Source organism: Scyliorhinus torazame, chromosome 10 (assembly GCF_047496885.1).
Source record: "Scyliorhinus torazame isolate Kashiwa2021f chromosome 10, sScyTor2.1, whole genome shotgun sequence".
NCBI lineage: Eukaryota > Metazoa > Chordata > Chondrichthyes > Carcharhiniformes > Scyliorhinidae > Scyliorhinus > Scyliorhinus torazame.
In genome coordinates this window covers 113,927,205-113,947,440 of record NC_092716.1, presented here as the reverse complement: position 1 = coordinate 113,947,440, position 20,236 = coordinate 113,927,205, and the positions used below count along the sequence as shown (strand labels likewise).

The 20,236-nt window shown below is 47.2% G+C and overlaps 1 protein-coding gene across 2 annotated transcripts in view; it reads left to right on the top strand.

Moving 5' to 3' along the window:
* Positions 1–20,236, top strand: part of calb2a (calbindin 2a) — a 132,125-nt gene that overhangs the window by 59,006 nt on the left and 52,883 nt on the right. The gene's annotated exons all lie outside the window — the stretch shown is intronic.

Genomic DNA, 20,236 nt, shown 5'->3' with positions numbered 1-20,236 from the left:
GATCTTGGTTTCGGACAAAGCTCAGCAGAACATCGAGGGCCGAAGGGCCTGTTCTGTGCTGTACTGTTCTATGCTCCCAGAGGTTTTTAAGATCGGAGAATTTTAAGTGGTAGATCATAGAGACGACAATTTATTACAAACCCATTGATGCCATTTTGAAGCAGTCTCTAAATGCTGCCAGGCTAACTAGAGAATAGGGGGCGGGATTCTCTGATCCTGAGGGTAAGCGTTGATGCCGTTGTAAAAGCCGTCGCGTTTCACGACGGCATCACCAGGCCCCCAGGAGCAGCGATCCTCAGCCCTACAGGTGGCCAGCACGGCACTGGAGCGACTCGCGCAGCTCCAGCTGCCGATATGGGCGCCGCGGATCTGCGCATGTACATTGTGAGCGGCGCGAACTCGCGCATGCACGCTAGCTCCCTTCTCCACGCCGGCCACTAAGCAACATGGCGTAGAGCTACAGGGGCCCGGCGCGGAGGAAAAGAGGCCCCCCACAAGGAGGAGTCGGCCCGCCGATCGGTAGGCCCCGATCGCGGGCCAGGCCACAGCGGAGGCCCCCCTCCCGGGGTCGGACCCCCACACCAGGCAGCCCCCCGCAGGATGGACGGCGAGGTCCCGCCGGGTAAGACCACACGTGAACGGCGCCGGCGGGACTCGGGCTATCTTGGAGCCACTCGGCACATCCCGCGCGGAGCACCGCCGGGGTGGGGGGGGGCTGCTCTGACCGGCACTGCGCCGACCGCCCCAGTGCCAATGGTGCCGATTTTCAGGTGACCGGAGTTGGGGGTAGCGTCGCATGAATCGCGCCAGGCCCCGGGCAGCACAGTAGCACAAGTGGATAGCACTGTGGCTGCACAGCGCCAGGTCACTGTCTGTGCGGAGTCTGCACGTTCTCCCCATATCGGTGTGGGTTCCTCCGGGTGCTCCGGTTTCCTCCCACAGTCCAACGACATGCAGGTTAGGTGGATTGGCCATGATAAATTGCCCTTAGTGGCCAATAAGGTTAGGAGGGGTTATTGGGATAGTATATAAGTGACGGCTTAAGTGGGTCGGTGCAGACTCGATGGGCCGAATGGCCTCCTTCTGCGCTGTATATTCTAATCCCGCCTAGGGTTCTAGCAGCAAAAATATTGGTTTGGTGTTTTTACGAGTGGGGCAAACCGCCTTTTTTACTGACATGTTGGACAGCGAGCATCTGACATGAGCAGAAAGACCGACATTGAGAAAGTCACGCCAACTGACCCAGCTCCTGAAATTGAGAAAGAGACAGCAATACTTATCCCTCACTGGGGATGGAATAGCCAAGCACTTTCCTACATTAGATCAAAACCCGAGACCGTTGGAGATGATGGTAAACCAAGGCTTCAAACAAGGGTTAGTGATACCGCAGAATATTGTTCATTTCAACATTACAGGAGAGCTGATAGAACTGTCATTCTAGGGAGATTAAGTCTTTCTGACCCTTTATGAAAGAACAAAAGAAAGCAAGAATTAACGGGGGAGGAAATGAAAGACTTGCATTTATATAGCACCTTTCAGCATCCAAGGAGGTCCCAAAACATTTTAAAGCCAATGAAGTGCTTTATCAGTGTAGTCACTCTGTAATGTAGGAAACACGGCAGCCAATTTGCACACAGCAAGATCCCATCAACAACAATGAGATAATAACCAGCTGATCAGTTTTAGTGATTCAGATTCAGGGCTAAATTGGCCAGGATCCAGCAATGACTCCGTTGCTGTTCCTCTGAATTGTATGTACTATGGGATATTTTACTCCCAATTGTGAGGGCAGACGCGGCTTCGGGTTAACCACTTACTCAATAGACGAGAAAAATGGTGTAGTTCCGAGATCATTGGAGCCGCATCAGCACCCCCCCCCAGGTGTCCTCGAAGTGCTGGAGCAGTGATTGACTGACCTCTGAATAAGGACATTGCAATGCCCGGTGACAACGTCAAACTAAAGAAAGAGAAAAAGATGTGCAGGTTAGGTGGATTGGCCATGCTAAATTGCCTGTTAGTGTTAAAAAGATGTGTAGGTTAGGTTGGTTATGGGGAAAGGGTGGGGATTAGGTCTAGGTGGGGTGCTCTTTTGGAAGGTCAGTGTAGACTTGATGGGCTGAATGGCCTCAGTCTGCAGTTTGAGGTTCTATGTGCAGGTTAAGTGGATTGGCCATGATCAAGATGTGGGTAGACAAGGATGGAGCGGGGGAGTGGGCCTAGGTAGAGTGCTCTTTTGGAGGGTCAGTGCAGACTCGATGGGCTGAATGGCCTGCTTCTGCATAGTAGGGACTCTATGGATTCTAACAGGACAACCCATTTGACGTCAAATTCCATGCGAGATAAACATCGCATTTTACTTTAAAGTGGATGGATTATCTCATGCATACTAACTATTGCTCTGACCTTCTGGAAGTTGAAATGAAGTTTATAAGACAAGATGAAAGTTTGTTTTACTCGCCACGTCATTCTAACGATAGGCCAGCAGTTAACACAAGGATCTTCCAGGACTGTGAGTTAAATCATGTCACCAGCTCATTGTAGCACCATCGATCACACACGAGGCGAGACGTAAAGAACTTCAATCGAGGCTTTATTGAGCAGACTTGTTCAGACTCGTTCCCCAGCAGCTCAGTCACAGAATGCAGCTGCAGGGATTAACCCAGGTTCTTATACCCCGCCTTTCTGGGTGGAGCCCAGTAGGCGGCGGATCCAATCGGGATCCAGCATCTGTCCTCCAATGGCTCCTTGGCATTCATGGTGTACCGTATTACCCTTAATACATACCACCACACTCATCAAACAAAATCACAAGGTAAGGGAGGAAATGCCATAAATATTCCAAAAATCTCTCGAGGGAAAGCACATGAGGCTTTCTTTAAATGTACCTTCCCTTCTCAATTGGTGCAATAGACTGAATGAGAAACCAGAGACTTATCATTTTAAAACTGTTTCAGAAAAGCCATGATATGCCTTCCTTTTCTAAAATCCAACTCCTAAAACTGAGGTTACTGCTGCCCTTGTCCTTCTGAGTGGTAGAGGCCACAGGTTTAAAAAGTGCTGCCTAAGGAACGTTGGTGAGTTCCTACAGTGCCTCTTGTAGTGGCGCACATTGCTGCTACTGTCCAGCGATGGTGGAGGGAGTGAATGTTTAAGGTGCTGGGTGGGGTACCAATCAAGTGGGCTGCTTTGTCCTGGATGGTGTCGACCTTCTTGTGTGTTGTTGGAGCTGCACTCAGCCAGGCAAGTGGACAGTATTCCATCACACTCCTGACAAGTGCAAGTGGTTGTGGAAATGCTTTGGGGAGTTTATAGAATCACTACAGTGCAGAAGGAGGCCGTTTGGCCCATCAAGTCATGGAAAGAGTACCCCACTCCCCTGCCCTATCCCCGTAACCCCACCTAACCTGCTCTCTTTGAACTGTGGGAGGAAACCGGAACACCCAGAGGAAACCCACACAGACATGGGGAGAATGTGCAAACTCCAGTCACCCAAGGCTGGAATTGAATCTGGAACCCTGGCACTGTGAGGCAGCAGTGCTAGCCACTGTGTCATCATGCTGCCCAGGAAGTGAGTTACTTGCCATATACCTCCCTGACCTCTGCTCTGCTCTTGTAACCACAGTATTTATACAGCTGAGCCAGTAAAGCTTCTGCTGAACCCTGAAACCCCCCTCGAGATGTTGTTGGTAGAGGGTTCAGCATTGGGAATGCATTTGAATGTGGAGGGGAGATTTGATAGGCTCTCTCTTGTTGGAGATGGTCATTGCCTGGCACTCATAAGCCTGAATGTTACTTGGCACTTATCATCCCAAGCCTGAGTGTTGTCAAGGTTTATGCATAGTGCAATGTAAGTTCAGCCACTGGCTCAACAAGGAATAAGGCTGTGGCCAATGCTCAAAACACAGTCAGAAATGAATCTGTGACAACTTGAACACTATCGCAACACACCATTCTCTCTAACGGAGCTGACAATGAAATAACAATGATTTTATACCCAGTGTTTGTGATTAATTGAACTGTTCATACTGGAGGGGAGATGTTAAATTGACCGAGCAGTTTTACTATTTTCAAGAATCTGTGAATTTCCCAGATTGCGATAAGGCTACTAGTGATAGATTATTTCCACTGTATGATGACAGTGTAGAAAAGAACATAAATTTAAGAGCATTGCAGAGAGGATTATAGGGAAGCTTAGAAGACCATGTTTATTTAAGTTATTTTTAATGATGCCATGATTTTTCTCGGGTGGGTGATATTTTGCAGCAGTGTCTAGGAAATTAATCTTTCATTCCTGGAGCTCAGAATGATCAGGGAGGGTTACCAATCCTAATTCCTACATTATAACAGTGACTGTACTGTGCAAGTATTCCATTGGTTATGAGGTACTTTGGGACACTTAGGTCTGTGTAAGGCACTGAATGAGCACAAGGTTTTCTTGCTTTCTGTTGTGTCAACATAAGGTTCTGTTCCGGTGAGTATTCTAAGTGACTGTTCTACTCCAGTAAACCATTGCTGAAGCAGGAATTGGGTTGCTAAATGTATTCCCGGAGGTTTCATCAGATGACCCCCCCCCCCCCCAACGCTCCAGCCATTAGTTAGCCACGGTCCATCTTTGTGACTGACGGTCTCCCAACAGCAATTGGAAAGCAAAAAGACTCATCACCCAATTGGATGATGCTTGACTGTCAGCCTATCCCTCACCCATTTTCAATATTTCTATCCGATAAAAAGAAATGTTCAAAGAAAATGACCAGGACCGATATTCTCTGGTCCTGGCGGATGCGCAGCCTCGCCCACAGGTTTCTGGGTGGCGGGGGGGTAGCTTCAATTCCCATTGACAGCGATGGGAGCAGAGAATCCCGCCACCGGCGACTGGTGCACTGCCTCCCGCCATCACAAAACACGCTGCTCGAAGGCCGGAAAATCCAACTCCAAAGAAAACAACCTATATGAATGTCCTGATGATTTTTCTTCAAGGTTACACACAGCAGTGCCCTGAAGTTTGATCTTCAATTCCTGGCGACTCCAGGCTGATCCTGGAGAGTTGGCAGCCCTAAAGAGGAGCCAAAACAAGATCTAATTGACTAGAAGTAAAAAAATATTTAAGGATTAGGGAAAGAAATTAGGGATTAAACAGTTGGTTCGTGAAAATATTCATAGTCCCTGACAACGATAGGCTGCTCTCCTCTTTGTGAGAGAGCTCACTGGTGGTGATTTAACCTGAGGGTCACCACACCTCAGGCAAGAGACAAGGTTGAGAAAGTGGGGCCTTCATGAATAACCTCAGCCGGTACGGGGAATTGAACCCGCGCTGCTGGCCTTGCTCTGCACACTATATCTGTCACCTATATATATTAGCAACTCTCTGACAAGACAGAAATGGGCCTATTTAGTAACTATTGTGAATTATCTAGATATTGTTCATTGATCACATCTTCACCTTCCCCAATGAAGCACCATTTAGCTCAGTTGGCAGGACAGCTGGTTCATGATACAGATTTAGGCCTTCAGTCTAAGCTTTCAGTTCGAGGTTTCTGCTTTCAGTATATAATGGGTTTCACTGTAGATTAATCCAGGTTCTCTAAGTTCAGAAATACAGCAGCTATGCAGCTTTCCTGGAAAAAGAGAGAGTGGAGACTCACAGCTTCTTCTCTGAGCACACAGGCACCAACTGTCCTTTCCTTGGTGCTCTGAAAACCATCCCACTTGGATAGTGCTGGGTAGCACTGTTGCTTCACAGCCCCAGGATTCCAGGATTGACTCCCACTTGGGTCACTGTGTGTGCGGAGTCTGCACATCCTCCCCGTGTCTGCGTGGGTTTCTTCCGGGTGCTCCGGTTTCCTCCCACATGTCTCGAAAGACGTGCTGTTAGGTAATTTGGACATTCTGAATTCTCCCTCTGTGTACCCGAACAGACGCCGGAATGTGGTGACTCGGGTCTTTTCACAGTAACTTCATTGCAGCGTTAATGTTGTTGCTGATTCTTTCCTACTTTGTCTTTTCTGTGGCTCTGTTCCAATTACGGCAATCGGTGAATTTACCTTCTTTCTATGTTATCTATGTCCGAATGCTTAGAGTCGCCAGGTATCAAATGATACCACCCCAAGTTTCAACCGGCTATTGATCAAAGAGCCAAAAACCAGTTAGTTAGTTCAAGATCAAGGGTACTTTATTTACACACAATTAGTCATGCAACATAAACGGTACTAGTTAACTATGCCTATCAACTAAGACAACCTGTACTTAACTTCAGGCACCCGGCTTAGGTCAGAAAACAGTGGCCGCTATTCAATTCTGGATCTCTCGGGTTCGAAGGAATAACTGCTGCTCAGCTGGGCTCATCCGTCTGGTAGCGAGCGTTGAACTTGGACTCGCTTCTGGTGTTGCTGCAATTGGCGATGACTGTGACCGGGGTACCAAGAGCCAAGAGAGAGCGAACATATGGCGAACTCGTCTTCTTATACTCGGGGGGTTTTTGCGCTCTTTTGGGCGGTCCTTCGATTTGGGCCTTACTAATTGGGTGATCCCTGATCACTCTGTTCGATTCCTTAGCCAATAAGTGGGCGGGGATTTGAATGGCTGGGCGTGTCCCAAGGGGGTCACTGACCCTGTTGTTTGCGTTTCCCTTGAACAGGGAGTGGTGCCAAAATGTCTGGGACTGTCCCGGTTGTTTGAGTCTGGGACTGTCACGGTTGTTTGAGTACCAGTCCTTTGTTTTGGTAATCGGCCCCGTTAAAATGCTAATTGGACGGAGTTTTGATACCGTCTGGGTTTCTTGCTTACGAATATGCATTTCAGGCTCTGAGCCTGCCTGAGTCTTGGCTTGTCCATTTTATCCACCAGGCTTTGCGAGTTTTCCTGTACCTAGTTGGGAGTGACCATCCCAGATGGCTACATTCCGTCCTCTTGATCCTCAACGCGAAGCATGAAGGATCACCAAACTGGGTCTTCTTTGTTCTCTGGAATGCCGGGTACCCTTAACCAAGGACAGGTTCTACTCTACTCTGTCCTATGGATCCAAAACATTTACCTAATTTTCCCTAAACAACACATGTCTAAGAATTTCTAAGGGGCCATTTAAGATTCAGTAAAAGGGGAACCTCTAACTGTCTCTAACTAGACCACACTCATGCTACTATTTAACAATCGAAGAACTTATCTTACAATATAAAAATAATCCGACAGCAGCATCACATTTCTTCCTATCACTAATATTCACATACAAAGAAGTAACTTTATTAACAAAAAAACAACCGCGGAATTTATTAAAGAGAAAGGTTCAGAAAGAGTGTGGGGTTTGCTGGAGTCCGAGGAAAGGGGACTCTAATTGTGTATACTGGAGGGCAGGAGGCGCTCCTTCTCCATTTTCGCAATCTAATTGTCTGAATGACACTCTACAATATGGCTATTACTAGTAAGGCTTCCGCTGTGTGGGACAGTGAATACCACTTGACGAGGTTCTCACACCATGAGGGGGTATCGGTGGCTGGCTGGGTCTATGTGTGGTGTAGTGTCCGGGCTGGGTGTGTTGTGTTGGGTAGTCATGTTCGGGGTCTGTATGGTGAGGTGGTTAGAGGTGGGTAACGCGCGCAACTGGACTGTTCCAGCGACGATCATGATGCCGATCATCAGGGCCGTCGTCTTCATATTCGAGCTTTCCTTCGCCGTTGAGTATCTTTGTATCTTTCTATGGGAACAAGCATAGTATCTGTTATAATCATGTTGTTTAACATCTCATACGTCTGTCTGTCTCTCCTTAACGTCAATTTCCCATTATAATCGTCACCATATGTGACTCCCTCATTTTTTTTTTTTTAACAACCAGTTGCGGAGACAAGACATCCGGGAAAAAAAAATTCTGTGCCACAGTGCGAGCACTCTCGCAGCCTGTGATCGATGGGCTGAGTGGCGGACAAATTCTCCGTCCTCTGCAAACTTGTTTTTCCAACCAAGTGTTTCTGACATGTAATTGTGTGGGAGTTAGCAACCAAAGGGTTGCCGGAAAGGGCAAAAGTTGTGGCAAAAAGCATTCTTTAAACTACAGGGCTAGAAAAGAACAGCAAAAGAGTTTTGAAAACAAGTATTCGAATGGGGTGGTGCGTATGATCCGCGGCAGGGCAAGAATGGGTGGGATCCCCGGGTAGGGCGGTGATCAGTGCCGTTGCTCCACTACCCGAGCTTGGCTGACCAAATGTATAGGGAGTCCCCAGGCAGGGTGGGGATCAGTGCCGTTACTCCACTGCCTGAGTGACCTTCCAAGAGCGGTAAGAATTTGTAACTATATGGGCTATAAACAAACTTGTTTCACTAACTGCCATGTGGTGTCGGAAGAGTAATTATGACTGCATCAAGAAATTTGGTGTGAGACCGAAAGAAGAAACTGTCAAAAATGTTAGTTAGATCGAGACACATTGTCGCACAAATAACAAACATTCAACATTTTAAAATAAATTAAAGAAAGAAAAGTGGGCAGGCTCCATCTGAGTACAGGACACCGTAAATCTCCATCGGTTCCTGACTCTCATCATCTGGACACCTCAAGGTTCCATTTCAAAAAGATCTTCGAAGGGGTTACCATGATGGGAGTCAGACTCGGAGTCATCACCATCTCCCGGGTGCCAAACCCGTTCATGGGGTTTGTGCGCAAACGCGGCGTGTGCCGATGTGGGGTCCATTTCATCATTCCTCGTCAGGCGACAGGAATTGTCACGGTGCCGGTGCTTCGTGTTCCGTAGGGAGGTTGCAAGGGGGCTGTCGCTATCGTCGGGTGGCGAGTCAGGTTCCGGTGTGGGCAAATAAATCGTTTCAAAGAGGTTGAGCGTGTCGGGGTCTCTGGGCCTGTAGTGACTGGGGCCCGGTTCATGGGATCTTTGTTCGGGTCTCTCAGGGGCTTCAGTAGTGCTGTCGCTGTCACTGTCGCTAGCAGCCGAATCAAACGTCGGTGAAATTTGATTCTGGGGGCGTGGTCAAGGTCTTGTCTGTGGACACGCTGCTGCTGCTGGGAGAGGGGGAACTCGGGTTGTCAGTGGGCGGGTCCTCATTGTCTGCCATCGCCAATGAGAGGTGGTGCGAGTGGCTGCACTGAGGTCCATAAACCTTAAGCTGATTTACATGGAACCATCCTGATTTTCCGTTTGGAAACGTGATTTTATAAACCGAGGGGCTTATTTTGTCCGAGACTGAATACGGTCCTGCAAATTTAGGGGGGAGGAATGAGCTGGGGTTTTATAAGGTGATCATTACTTGCTGTCCGACTGTATACTCTGGTCGGGTGTACTGTTTTATCAAAGCAGGCCTTACTCTGCTTTCGTTTAGAGCCTAGACGAACAGCTGCAGAGAGCTGTGATGCTTTAATATTCTCTACCACTGCTTTCTCATGGGTCAGGGCGGTGACTGCAGGGCTGGCCAAATCAAGTCCGAATAAGTATTCGGCACCTTTCATGGATCGTCCGGTCATGAGGGTATGGGGGGGTATATCCTGTGGAGCTCGACACTGTGTTCCTAATAAACATCAGTGCAAATGGGAGCACTGTGTCCCATGTTGTGTTGTGGTGCTGCACCATTTTTCTAAGTGTGGCCTTTAGTGTCCGATTCATGCGCTCCACAATGCCGCTGGACTGCGGGCGATAGGCAATAGAACATAGAACGATACAGCGCAGTACAGGCCCTTCGGCCCACTATGTTGCACTGACATGGGAAGTCAAAAAACAAAAGCCATCTAACCTACACTATGCCATTATCATCCATATGCTTATCCAATAAACTTTTAAATGCCCTCAATGTTGGCGAGTTCACTACTGTTGCAGGTAGGGCATTCCACGGCCTCACTACTCTTTGCGTAAAGAACCTACCTCTGACCTCTGTCCTATATCTATTACCCCTCAGTTTAAAGCTATGTCCCCCTCGTGCCAGCCATTTCCATCCGTGGGAGAAGGCTCTCACTGTCCACCCTATCTAACCCTCTGATCATTTTGTATGCCTCTATTAAGTCTCCTCTTAACCTTCTTCTCTCTAACGAAAACAACCTCAAGTCCACCAGCCTTTCCTCATAAGATTTTCCCTCCATACCAGGCAACATCCTGGTAAATCTCCTCTGCATCCGTTCCAAAGCTTCCACGTCCTTCCTATAATGAGGTGACCAGAACTGTACGCAATACTCCAAATGCGGCCGTACCAGAGTTTTGTACAGCTGCAACATGACCTCATGACTCCGGAACTCAATCCCTCTACCAATAAAGGCCAACACACCATAGGCCTTCTTCACAACCCTATCAACCTGGGTGGCAACTTTCAGGGATCTATGTACATGGACACCGAGATCCCTCTGCTCATCCACACTTCCAAGAATTTTACCATTAGCCAAATATTCCGCATTCCTGTTATTCCTTCCAAAGTGAATCACCTCTACACTTCTCTACATTAAACTCCATTTGCCACCTCTCAGCCCAGCTCTGCAGCTTATCTATGTCCCTCTGTAACCTGCAACATCCTTCCGCACTGTCGACAACACCACCGACTTTAGTGTCGTCTGTAAATTTACTAAATGTGGAACCTTTGCTTAATGCCAAATATCGTCATCACATTTTTCATGTCCCTTCCCGTAAAGTGGGAACCTTGGTCCGACTCAATACTACGGGGGAGTCCCCATCTCGTAAAAATTTGCTCTGTTAAGATCTTTGCCGTGGACTTGGCTGTGTTTGTTCTCGAGGGGAACGCCTCGACCCATTTCGTAAATGTGTCTATCACCACTAACATATACTTGTAACCATTTCTGCAGAGGGGGGAGGGGACCAATATAATCCAATTGGAGGTTTGTCCACGGGCCATTTACGGGTGTGTCGTAGCTGGGCTTTTTTCGCATACCTGTCGGGGATGTTTTGAGCACAAATTTAATAGTTCTCGACGTAATGGGACACGTCGGTTTTCAAATCAGGCCATCAGCAGAGGGGTCTGAGGTGGGCAAGGGTGGATTCAATCCCTTGGTGTCCATGTCCATGTCATGGAACTTGCAAATTATCGGATTCCTGTCCTGGGTGGGGACTACATAAATTCCATCTTTTAAAACTATTCCCTCATGGACCGTCAAAGAATTCCTAAACTTCTCATAGGGAGCTGGGAAGTTCCCTTTTAAAATCTCCTTTAATGCTTCGTCTTCCTTTTGTGCCTGGGCTAAGTCTTGGATGTTGGTCTGTGAGACCTGAACTGCGTGTCCTGGGGTACTCTCGGGGGATTACCAAAAGTGGCCTTGTCGTGAGCCTGCCTTCGCTAGGGCGTCAGCTTTCACATTACCGGGTGGGGAGGAACAATGGTGACTTCTTACTTTGACGATGCTGTATTTCCTGCCTTTAGCTGTCTGGAGGATATGTTTGACCAATGGGGCTGAGGGCAGAGGTTTTCCGTCGGCGGAAATAAATCCTTTTGATTCCTGTTAGACTGTTGCAGAAGTATATCTGACTATATGTCTGCAGGGGTCGGGAATGAATCGGGGTGCTGGACAATGTATGCAATGGCCGCTAACTCGGCTGCCTGCGAACCTAAGTGTCCAGGCAACTTTAAAGCTATCTCTTCTAAAGCGCGTCCCTGCGCGTCCTCTACATAAATGCCACAGCCTGTTATCCTTTTTCCCTCAAGGACTGTGGAGGAGCCATCTACATAAATCCTCAGTGCTTTGTCTGTGGGCTGGGGTCCGATACCTGTCTTTCTTGGTACCGACTTGGGAAGAAAGGGGCCTGTGCTGTGTTTGGGGGCTATGATCTCGTACTCATCTGGGGTTCCTGCATAATGCAAATTATCGGCCAGAAATGTGTGTGTTTTTGTCCGTTTTACCGTGATGTCGCGTCCCTGTCAGAGTAAGGTCCAGCGCGCTGCTCGAATTTGGCTTACTGTGCCGTCTTTTAGTCTGCCGTCCAATAAAAGCTGTGTCGGGGTGTGCTCGCTCAAAATGGTTACTGGATTGAGTCCGGTTATGTACGAGAAGTACTGTACCGCCCAAAAAATTGCTAACAGGTGCCTCTCGCAGGCTGAAAATCCTTGTTCGACCGGATCTAAGACTCGTGAGGCATATGCTACGGGTCCTAGACAATCGTGCCTTTCCTGCAGGAGTACGGCCGAAAGGGTTCGGTCTGTGGTCGCTACCTCTATCGCGTATGGGGAGTGTGGATCTGGGGCTTGCAAAGCGGGGGCTGTGCTCAGGGCGCGTTTCAACGCATCCACGGCATCCGTGTGCTGTGGAAGCCATTTCCATGGGGCCTGTTTCTTTAGCAGCTCAGAAAGTGGGGCTGCTTTTGTGGTTGATCCATCTATATGTTTCCGACAATAGCCCACCAGTCCTAAAAATGACCGGAGTGCTGTAGTTTTGGGGCAAGGGCAAATTTACAATGGAATCAAGGCGTTTGAGTTCTATTTCACGCTTCCCATGCGTGATGACCGTACCTAAATATGTAACATTTTCCTGAAGGATTTGGGCTTTCTTGGGGTTAATTTTGCTTCCAATCGTTGTAAGGAGTTGTAATAATTCAGAAGAAGCGCGATGTGCTCTTCCTTGGTGTCCGTCTGCAGGAGCAAGTCGTCCACATACTGAACAAGGCATTCAGGGCGGGAAAATTTAGATAATCTGTTTGCCAATTGTCTGTGAAAAATGGAGGGGGAGTTGTGGAAGGCACGTCCACGTGTGCTGCTGTCCCTGGAAGGTAAACGCAAATTTATACTGGCATGCTTTGTCCAGCGGTATGGACCAAAAACCATTACTGATTTCTAATACTGAAAAAAATTTCGACTGGAGTCCCTGTCTCAACATGGTCTCTCGGGACTTGTGGCAACGGTGGGGGCTGCTAGGGGAGTCACTTTGTTCAATTCTCTGTAGTCAATGGTCAGTCGCCATGATCCATCGGGTTTTCTTACTGGCCAAATCGGGACATTATTTGTTGATGCAATGGGTCGAACCACGCCTTGATTCAATAAACTTTGAATTACCTTGGCTATCTCTCCCTCGGCTTGCTGGGGCAAGCCGTACTGTTTCTGGGGCTTGGGATCAGGACCTGTAATGTTTACTACACCTGGGATTTTGCCGCAGTCGTGCTTGTGCTGGGCAAATGCTGCCTTATGTCTTTTCAAGACCTCTCTAACCGCTTTGTCTGTGGTAATGGTTTGTGGATCAAACCAGTACTCTCTTACTGAGCTGATTCTATGGGCATAATCTCCTACTATGAGCGTGGCGGGGGCTCGCACTGCTCTCGCCATTTTCCATATGCATCGGTTGACTGGATCGAATGATAGGTTGTGTGTATTCATGCAGTCGATGCCGAGGATGTGTTCTGCTGCCTGGGGCAAGTCTACTAAAACAACCGAATGTTTTGTCCTAATATTACTGAGCTGTACATCCACAGGGGCTGTGATGTGTCCCTGCTGGAGGTAACCTGTAAAGCCACTAAGGGTAATGGTATCCGTAGTGGGCCATATCTCTTTCTGGTTCTCGATGGACGAGTTTAACGTGGTTCGGGACCCTCCTGTGTCCCAAAGGAACTCTACGGGGTGTCCCCGGACTGTGCCAGCAACGACCGGTCTTCCGGACTTATCCCAAAGGGTATCGCAGACCCAAGTTGGGGAGCCCGAACACCGTCAATTGGTGCCATCCATGGCCGAGTTATCTGGTCGGGCGCTAACGCTGTGAATGGGTCGGGTATTGTTTCTGGGGGGGACGTTTGGGTACTGATTCCTTTGCTGCTTCGAGGGGGCTTGACATTCTCGGGCGTAATGTCCTTTCTGTCCGCAATTATAGCATTTGCGTGTCTTGGGGTGCTGCGCTGTACCTCTGCCTTCATTTACCCATGCGGGGTCTTGGTGTGCCCTCACTGGATGCATTGTGGCGTCTACTCTCTCATGCTCTGTCATTTTCTGTACAGACTGTTCCCAAGCTCTGGACAATCGTTTCAGAACCCACACTTCATTATCTGAGGGGTCGTAACTGGCGCATGACTTCTGTCCTGCCTCTGTGGCATGGGATACAAACGTACAGGTCCATTTGGCCGTATTGTCTGCTGATAAATGGGCGCAGGCTAACTCACCAAATACCGCAGTGAAATGGATCCAAAGGGGTCCAGCAAAAGCTGTTGGATGCTCTCCCTTTTTCTGCCTGCACAGGTTGAATCCGTCCACCGGATCTCCTCTGTTATATCCTATGGCGTCTAAAATGGCCGTTTTCATTTCTTGGAGGCTTCCTCCTCCTACATTTTGTGGGTCGGGAAGGGCTGAACTAACTGAGGGGTCTAAGCACTTAACTATGAGCCTAACCTGTTCCGGCTCGTCTAAACCATACATCAGGGCCTGTTGTTTCACTAACTCGACAAAGTGATGTGGGCCCGATGTGGGGTGGAAAGTATCTATCTTCTCACGGGCATCTCGTAACTGGGTGATCGATAATGGGGTGGTGTACACAACATCGGGTTGGTCTTCCATGGTAACCCTGCGCTGTGTGGTAATGGGGTTCATTGGGTTGGGTGCTGCCTGAGCAGTCGGTGGTGCGGGTGCTTTTCTTTTCAGGGCCTGGGGGGCTCTATTTTGATTCTCGGTCTCACTTACGTACCGTTAGGCCATTTCACTGAGTTCCTGCCGATCGGGGCCGTCTTCCTGGTCTAGCTGTGGGCCAAAGGTGTCACTAAACCCATTTTGAACTGATAGCAGGGATTGCAACTTTGCAATTTGCTGCCTGCATTTGGCATGATCCACCAAACTCTGCCTCTGTTCTGTGGTGGAACTGTGGAGTGCTCGGACGGCTGCCTTTAGATCATTGCACTGTTTATTTAACTACTGTACCTGATTCTCTGTCTCTTCCCGTACCACTTCAGCACGTTGTGTGTCCTGGTAGGCCTTATCGTATTGGATTTGGAAGCTGCTAAGGTGGGCGAGACAAGATTGATGTGCCCTCTTGACATCATCCATTTCCTTGCCCTTCGCCGCTAACTTCTCCCAGAGCTGTACATTTAATCTCTCGCTTTAACTTAAATCTCCGTCTCTACTTCTCTCCTTCTCCTCTAGCTGCTTGCGGAGCGTCCTCACGACCTCCTCTGTGCCTCGCAATTGTGCCAGACAGGACACGATTGCCATCGACTTACGAACCTTAGTCAAACTCTTCTTATGGATCTCGGTCAGGCTGTCCCACCAAGTCTGTCCTATGCTGCCAGGACCTGTCTCTTCATTCACGCAAAACTCAGACCATAGGGGCCATCCTTTCCCCTTTAGATATCTCCTAATCTCTTCTTCCCATATGGGACACTGTTCTGATCGATTGGTCGCTGCAACCTCGGGCTCTTGTGGATGCATAAGGCATTCCATTGCCTTCATGGCCATCCCTACAAATACTTCTGACTCCCGGAAATTTGGGACAAGGGGAATAAAGCGGTGATGCAAACACTGGTACGGCTGAAGCTATTTTCCGGTTCGCACAACTCCTGAAAGTTTCACGCAACAAAATCTATCAAGTTTACCTTGTATCCCTTTGTTAGTACGCATGCAAATTACACACTTCCGAATTCTGGAGGTTTGATCGATACTGGTTTCGCTTGTGGTTTCTTTTACTTTGCTAATTTGGATTCTAATTCAAATGCTTTTGTGGGTTCTCTCGGAGTGACACAGTCACTTCTGGGTCGAGTCCCACCAGAGTCGCCAATAACTGTTGCCGATTCTTTCCTACTTTGAAGTTTCTGTGGCTCTGTTCCAATTACGGCAATCAGTGAATTTACCTTCTTTCTATGTTATCTATGTCCAAATGCTTAGAGTCGCCAGGTATCAAATGATACCACCACAAGTTTCAACCAGCTATCGATCAAAGAGCCAAACACCAGTTAGTTAGTTCAAGGTCAAGGGTACTTTATTTACACACAATTAGTCATGCAACATAAACACTACTAGTTAACTACACCTATCAACTAAGACAACCTGTACTTAACTTCGGGCACCCGGCTTGGGTCAGAAAACAGTGGCCGCTGTTCAATTCTGGGTCTCTCGGGTTCGAAGGAGTAACTGCTGCTCAGCTGGGCTCATCCGTCTGGTAGCGAGCGTTGAACTTGGACTCGCTCCTGGTGTTGCTACGATTGGCGATGGCCGTGACCGGGGTACCAAGGCCAAGTGCCAAGAGAGAGCGAACATATGGTGAACTCTTCTTCTTATACTCTGGGTTTTTGCGCTCTTTTGGGCGGTCCTTCGATTTGGGCCTTACTAATTGGGTGATCCCTGATCACTCCATTTGATTCCTTAACCAATAAGTCGGCGGAGATCGGGATGGCTGGGTGTGTCCCAAGCGGTCACTGACCCCGTTGTTTGCGTTTCCCTTGAACAGGGAGTGGTGCCGAAATGCCTGGGACTGTCCCGGTTGTTTGAGTACCAGTCCTTTGGTTTGGTGAAGATGGGCTATCAAATACTAATCGGCCTCATTAAAATGCTAATTGGACGGAGTTTCGATACTGTCTGGGTTTCTTGCTTACGAATATGTATTTCAGGCTCTAAGACTGCCTGAGTCTTGGCTTGTCCATTTTACACGCCAGACCTTGCGAGTTTTCCTGTACTTAGTTGGAAGTGGCCATCCCAGATGGCTACAATGTAAGCATACTTGTGACAATAATAAAGATTATTTATTTATTATTTAGTAACCAATCATTGCCTGTCATCAGGTAGAATACAGCCTTTTGCCAATTTATTGGCCACCAGCCAACCAATCAAACTGAATCCTTCTGACCTCACGGGTGCCCAAAACTCTGAATTTTGCTGTCTGAAAGCTAGCACAGTGTATTATTTTGTAACTTTTGAGTTCCTCACTTCCTCTGCTAGACTTAAAGATATATGTCCATTAAACATTTATGGGTCAAAAATGATAACGGCAAAATAAGAGGCATGGGAAACAGGGAGGGCCCTTACACCTGTCAAGCCCCTTAAGAATCCGATATGTTTCAATGAGATTACCTCTCATTCTTGTAAATTCCATTGAGTGGAGTCCCAACCTGTATAACTTTTGCTCAGAAGACAATCCCTCCATATCGGGGGTCATCCTAGTGAATCTTCTTTGAATCGCCTCCAATGAAATAATATATTTCCTTAAATAAGGTCATCGAAACTGCTCACAGTACCTCAGATGTGGTTTCATCAGTACCTTGTACAGTTTCAGCAAGACTACCTGACCCTTGTACTCCAACCCCCTTGAAATAAGGGCCAACATTCTGTCAGCCTTCCTGATTATCTACTGCACCTGTGAGCTAGCTTTCTGTGTTTCTTGTCCAAGTACACCCAAGTCCCTTTGTGTTGCAGCTTTCTGCAGTTTTTCTCCATTTAAATAATACTCTGTTCTTTTGATCTCCCCTCCAAAATGAACAACTTCACATTTTCCAACATTTATACTCCATTTGCCAACTTTTTGCCCACTTAACCTATCAATATCTCTGCAAATTGTTTGTATCCCTCTCACAACTTGCCTGTCCGCCTATTTTTGTGTCATCTGCAAATTTGGTTACAGTACATTCGTTACCTTCCTCCAAATTATTAATATATATTGTAAACAGTTGCAATCCCTGCACTGATCCCTGTGGAACACCACTGGTTACAAGTCGCCAACCTGAAAAAGAACCCCGATCCACACTCGCTGCTTCCTGCCCATTAGCCAGTTCTCTATCCATGCCAATATACTACCTCCAACATCATGGGCTCTTATCTTATGACAATCTTTTGTGAGGTACCTTTTTGAACGCCTTACAGAAGTCCAAATACAACACATCTACTGGTTCCCCTCTATCAACTCTGGTTGAGACTTCCTTGAAAATCTCTAATAAACTAGTCAGACACAATTTCCCTTTCATGAAGCCATGCTGACTGCTTGATTACAACCAAAGCATCCATCAACTCTGTAGCTACTTCTTTTAGGATCCTCGGATGCAAGTCATCAGGACCAGGGGACTTATCTGCCTTTAGCCCAATTGGTTTGTCTAATACAACTTCTCTAGGGATGGTGATGGTGTTTAATTCCTCATCTGTATTCTTTAGTATTAATAGGATGTTCAAAATTTCTTCCACCATCAAGACTGGTGCGAAATTGGTTAGCACTGCTGCCTCACGGGACCGAGGACCCGAGTTTGATCCCGGCCCCAGGTCACTGTCCATGTGGAGTTTGCACGTTCTCCCCGTGTCTGCGTGGGTCTCACCCCCACAAAATGTGCAGGTAGGTGGATTGGCCACGCTAAATTGCCCCTAAATTGGAAATTTAAAAAAAGAGACTGATGCAAAAATCTGTTTAACACCTCTGCCATTTCCTTGTTCCCCAGAACTATCTGCCAGGATTCATTTTCAAGGGGACCTATGTTCACTTTGACCTCTCTTCCTTTCTTCTATATTTAAAGAAGCTCTCATTGTCGGTTTTATATTCTTCACTGGTTTGCCCTCGCAGTTTATTTTGTCTCTCTTTATTATCTTTATAGTCCTCCTCTGCTAGATTCTGAATTAATCCTAAACTTCGGGGTTATCACTGACTTTTGCCTCCTTATATGCTTTTTCTTTCAACTTAATACTCTCCTTAAATTCCTTGGTTAGTCATGGTTGGTATATCCCTCTCTTGGAATCTTTCCTCCTCACTGGGATATATTTTTGCTGAGAATCATGAATTACCTCCTTAAATGTTTGCCACTGCTTGTTATAGAATCATAGAAACCCAACAGTGCAGAAGGAGGCCATTTGGCCCATCGAGTCTACACCGACTCTTCGAAAGACCACCTTACCTAGCCCCAATCCCCCCATATTCCTGTAACTCCACCCAACCTTTGCACTAAAAGGCAATTTAGCATGGCCAATCCACCTAATTTGCAAATCTTTGGACTGTGAGAGGAAACCGGAGCACCCGGAGAAAACCCACACAGACACAGGGAGAACACCACACAGCCAATCACCCGAGTTCGGAATCGAACCAGGGTCCCCGGCGCTGTGAGGCAGCAGTGCTAACTATCTTTCCTGCTAATGTATCCGCCAAGTTCTCTTTAACTAACACTACCCTAATTTCATTGTAATTCCCAATAACTAAATTAAACAGTTGTTTCTGACCAAGTTTCTCACTTTCATACTGAATATTAGATTATATCATGTTATAACCACTATTTTCTCGGGGATCTTTTACCCTGAAGTCATTTATTAAATCTGCCTCGTTACCCATTGCCAGATCCAAGATTGCCTGTTTCCTGGTTGGCTCCATGACATATTACTCTAGGAAAATATCCCTAATGCAATCTATGAATTCATTGTTGTAGCTTCCCTTTCCAGCTTGATTCACCCAATCAATGTGAAGATTAAAGTCACCCATAATTATTGCTCTATTCTTTTTACATGCTCCTATTATTTGTTGATTTAAAGCCTTTCCTACAGTATGGCTAGTGTTTGCAGGCCTATACACTGCCTTCTTCATTCACTGCCTTCTTTCCCTTGCCGTTTTTTACCTCCACCTAAATGAACTCTGCATCATCCGAGTCTAGATCGTCCCTCACAACTGTCCTCATTTAATCTCTTATTAACAGTGCTACCCCACTGCCTTTTCCTTCCCTCCTGTCCTTCTGAAAGGTCAAATATCCCTGAATATTAAATTCCCAGTGTTGACCTCCTTGTAACCATGTTTTCATAATGGCGATTTGCCTCGATTTGCACCATCAGTTCATCTACCTCATTTTGAATACTTTGTGCATTAAGATTGCCTTACCTTTTTGCCATTTTTAATCGTCCGAACGTTACTTTGTACTGTGCCCTATTTGCCTCTCCCCATGATTCCCTGTCTACCGTTTTTGCATTTTATTGTTCTTTCATTTATTACTACCCTTGTTACTCTTTGTCTTGTCACCCTGTTTCAGTTCCCAACCCCCTCCCATTGTCGTTTAAAACCTCCCCAACCACACGAGCAAATACTCGCCCGAGGACACCAGTCCCAGTCCAGCCCAGGTGTAAACAATCCAGTTTGTACCCATCTCCCCCAGAATTGATCCCAATGTCCCAGGAATCTGAAATGCACTCTCCCCCTTTCACCATCTTTCCAGCCACATATTCATCCTAAATATCCTGCTATTTCTACTTGGGTTGCCAACTCTCCAGATTCATCTCCTGAATAGGATAAACAGACCCTCGTGGCATTAAAAAAAAATATTTCAGATTCATTTTCTTTCATTATTTTTATTTCTTAGTGTTATAACCCGAACAGAGGTCATGGGATCTGGACCATTAGGGT